The sequence below is a fragment of the Oratosquilla oratoria genome, chromosome 35, assembly GCF_046742065.1.
Source record: "Oratosquilla oratoria isolate Oo_2021 chromosome 35, ASM4674206v1, whole genome shotgun sequence".
Lineage (NCBI taxonomy): Eukaryota > Metazoa > Arthropoda > Malacostraca > Stomatopoda > Squillidae > Oratosquilla > Oratosquilla oratoria.
In genome coordinates this window covers 12,998,664-13,003,663 of record NC_134811.1, presented here as the reverse complement: position 1 = coordinate 13,003,663, position 5,000 = coordinate 12,998,664, and positions in this window count along the sequence as shown.

Here is a 5,000-nt window from a genome sequence, read left to right as displayed (position 1 = left end):
TAAGGTCGAAATACGTATTGGAGAAAATAAACAAAGAGAAAACCGCACCAAATGTCTTTTGGACACCTTCTCAGCTATTTGGAACCAGCACAGAAACTTGTTGCACGAGACAAATTAAAGCTTCAATACAAGCTCAACAACGCCATTGTCGCTGTAGACTTCTTGAAATCATGTATATATATATATACATATATGTATATATGTATGTATGTATATTTGTATATCATTTGGACAACATGTAGTGGCACATTGTAAAAATAATCACGAAGAACCCAGAATCGGAATGAAAGGAAACTTAGAAAAAAATATCACTTCTATATTTCGGCTAATAGCTATAGCCCTCTTCAGGAAAGTATAGGTTACAAGAAATGATAGCGACATAAATACAATTGAGATATAAATGGAAGTGGAACTGGCATAGCTAAAAACAAGACATTCCGTCGCGCAGGGCAGAGTCAGAAGGGAGGGGATATGCTCGGACCTGGGGCAGTTGGTGGATGCAGGGATGCCTCGTCATCCATGAGGAGCTGAGATGGGTGGGGTGGAGGGATGTGTATGCATATATATATATATATATATATATATATACATATAAATATGTATATATACATATATTTATAAGTATATATATATATGTGTGTGTGGACTTCACCAGGAGCAGGCGGCAATGGCACGGGATATTTGGAGCAGTGAGGAATTGAAGCAATTGATGATGGGAGATCTGGGTAATGCACAGCAGCAGCATTCTTTCCTCTCCACCCGCTTGCTAATATCCACCATGATAAAAAAAAATAATAACACTTTGTGGAGTGGTCTGTTGGCTCTAGCCAGACCCGTGGGTTGGAAACTTTCGGAACCTTTTCTCGCGTCGCAGTCACACTTCCAGTGTCTTCTTACAGAGCTCACAACAGTAGTGAGTGGCCCACGGCTTGTCTTGGTCCCCAACTGATATCCCGAAGTATTTCTGGTAGCCCTCTAAGAAGAATTTTCTACCTCTTCTTTATATACTCGCCGCCATCTGAAAATATAGAAATATATATACAACCAGAAAATATGATTTTTATAGATCTGAAAATATAGATTATAAACATGTTAAGTAGACATACATGTATGAAATACGTCGGGTAATTCAGGCAATAGTCATCAAATTTTGAAGAACAAAAATTGGTTTCTAGCACCAAATTGCACCAATTCCACTCGAAAATATGACATAAATTGTTTTTACTGCAGTTCTAAAATTTTATTAGGTTGAATGCTAGTGGCTAGTCTAGAATTTTTACAAACCCAAACTTATAACTGTTTAATAGCACTTTTTTTTTATTTGAGACCTAAGTGACATAAAAAAGGGATTACAATCCATGAACCTAGATTTTTTTTTACATGGTGTTATTAATATCTGTACATGCACTGTATGTATACTTATATATATATATACATATAGATATATATATGTATATGTATATATATATATATGTATATATGTATATATATATACATATATATGTATATATATACATATATGTATATATATATATATATATATATACATATAATATATATATACATACATATATATTCTGTATGTAAATCTTGACTAAACTACGCCATGAAAGCAGACCCTAATATAAAAGAAAGCAAAAGTTGTTTACAGAGGACAAAGGCAAATATGAAGACTAACGAAGGAGATGAAGGAGAGACGCTAAAGCGGATAAGAGGGAATAAGTCGAAAGAAGGGGGAGCAGCGGAGGATGGACTTCCAAAGAGACGAAATAAATGATGGATACTGAAACAACCAAACGGAAGTGATGTAACAGATGAAAGTAAATGAACAGAGGGGAAACTAGAGGAGTTAAAAGGATAGAGAGGAGGGGTGTAGAGAATGACATACATATATACATGTATATGTGTGTATATGAGTATATATACATATATACATATATATATGAGTGTGTGTGTGTGTGTGTGTGTGTGTGTGTGTGTGTGTGTGTGTGTGTGTGTTTATGACGACGTCCTGACAGATTGTAAGGGAATCAGTGGCATAGAACGAGAGTTTATTCTTTGACTAGTTTCACTATGGTGGTTCTTCAGAAAGAATGTTTATATTACAGAAAAATTGGCATTATATACAGAAAATGTGTGGGTAATGAACAAAGATGGGTCAACAGGTTTAAGTTCAAAGAGGCTCGAACTCCTGCGTGTTGGTCGTACTGACACTCCGTGGGGTGCTTCTGGTGATCTGATGTCCGTCTTCTTCCATTCTCTTGATACGTGCTGTGCTGTTGTCTCTGATAATTTGATGTCACGTACTCTATTGTTCGTACATTAATTGGTGGCTATGTACGAAGCTTCTAATTTTTTTCTTTGCCTCTTGCTGAGATTATTGTATAGAAAGCTTCCTTGATCCCATTTAGGTAAACGTCCTTCTTCGTCTACGTGGTTCACGAGTGCGTTGGTGTTGCGGTGGTATTGGACATCGGCTCTATGTTCTTATAATCTTGTGAATAACCGGCTGTAAGTTTCTCCGACAAAGGCATAGTCACACCCTGAACATGGAATTTTATAGAAATTAAACTTTCGGTATTGCCATTTTCTATCTTTAGTTTAATAAGGTCACCAATTTTCTTACCTGCGTCATATCTTTGTCATACCTACGTCATACCTTTGTCAATGGAAACACCTTACACTTTACCAACAATATAATAACAGAAATTATAAATGTATAACTGATTGTAATGGAAGGGTAGTGGAAATGATAATGAACAATAAATAGAACAGTTAGTGGACAATGAATAAATAAAAAATATGTATGTGTGTATACATATACATACATATATATATATATATATACATATATATACATACATATATAATATACATATACGTATATATACATACACATATATGTATACATATATATATATATATATATATATATATATATATATATATACATACACTTATATGTCTATTAACTACGAAAGTACATAAGAGAATATTTCTCCAGCTTTCTATATATACTCTTCTTCAAAATTCAATTTCTGGAGAAAAATACGAAAGACGCCAAAGGGTCTCACTGGGAGTCAACAGTCACCCCAACCTGGAGGCTTCCTTTGTTATGAAGAATAGCACCGCCCACGGAGGACCAGAGGAATAGGAAGCCGTCGCAGTCTATAAATTTAGATGCTCAGAAGAGGCACTCAAACCCCTCGATATAAGTTACATCGGCCACACGGTAACGGCCTTAAAGAGGTGACTGATGGCTCATCGTAACATTGAAGCAACCCATCAATACTTCATCGACGCCCATGAAAAGGAGCAGCCGTGACAACGATTATGGGCGTTTATTAACTGTTGATGTGGTGCGCACAAATACGCAAAAACATTTAATGAATGGCCAATTATCTGCTTACGTTTCTTCCTCCCTTCTTCTAGGAAAAATATCTACAGGACAAAATGCCACAGGACAGACGACCACTGGGACAGGATGCCACTAGGACAATCAACAACAGGAACAGGAAATAATGACGTTATAATCATTCTAAGGTAACCTCCCCTGGTGTCTTCAAACACGCAACTCTACCCTATTTAAATCATATAACTACCCTCTTTCACTGTAGATATCATTTTTTTACAAAGATTTACTTTCAACATTCTCCTCTCATACACCCTCCTCTGACCTAGTCACATGTGCAGTATCGTCAGCAAACAGCAGCTGGCTCGCCTTCCACTTCCCCCCACTATTACTAAACATCTCCAATCCCCTGCCCCACATCTTTGCATTCACCTCCCGTACCATCCCATTAGTGTATACGTTGAACAATCATGGTGACATTACACATCACTGGTGCAACACAACCATATACTCAAACCATTTATAATTTTCATCTCATCTTTTTTTTCACATCACAATAATTTTCTTACCACCTCCCATTGTCACAGTCAATCAAGCCTTAACCTCCTTTACATTCAACAATTCACTGAAATACTCAATCCATCTTCCCTTTTGCTATCTTTACTACTTCCATTAACATTTGCCCATCTGCCCCCTTTACCTTCTCTCTACTTGGCTAACCTTCCCTTGTAAAATATATTGACACCCTTTCCAATATCCTCTGTCAAAGTCCTAGCCCTCTTTACAGTTTTAAATCTGCTCTCCTTTTTGCCTCCTTCGCCGTATATTTTGCTTCTCCTATCTTGTGCTTCTCGTATGCCTTCCTAGTTCTATCTTGCGACCAATCCACATACGTTCGCTTCTTCTCTTCTACTACCGCCTTCACCCCTTTATCCCATCATTCCCTACTTCTTCTGTTCCTTCCTATTTCCTTCGTCCCACATGGAATCTTTGCGTATTTTGTCACTTCATCCATGGTAAATACCCATTGATTATCTACTCCTGTTTCGTCAATGTCCCTCACCACCTTCGACACTTTTCTCAATTTCTGATATTTTCTCTTTGTCCTCCTTATTCAACTTGTTTACTCTCAGCACTTTGCAGCTTTTCTCTCTTTTCCTTCTCCATTTTCCTCTATCCTCATTTTACTACTAAAAAATAAACAAGATCTAACATTCCTACACACTCTCACCTGAAAATATAAGTCCTGAACGCTTCCAATACTCCTCTTGAGAACCACTACTCAATCCATTAGCTCCCTATGAATCACCCTTCCTTCCGCTACCTTTACCACCTACAATGCTTTGCTCTCTCACACAGTATTTCCTATCATCAACTCCCTTTCTAAACATATCTCCAACATCATCTCTACACTATTATTCTTTCATGGTACCCCAAACTCCCCTACTACACCATCTATTGGCTTATCTCTTTGATTGGATAAACGAAATACCTTGTTCAGTTTTGTTTTTGAGAATGTCACCAGCAGACGCTTCATCAATTACATGTAAACTGATAACAAATAATTTTTACGTCACAGTTAATCAGGGACAAGAGGATGCCTTACGAGAGAGTTTAGGTTTGAGCGAATTGGGGACCATTGCTCAGA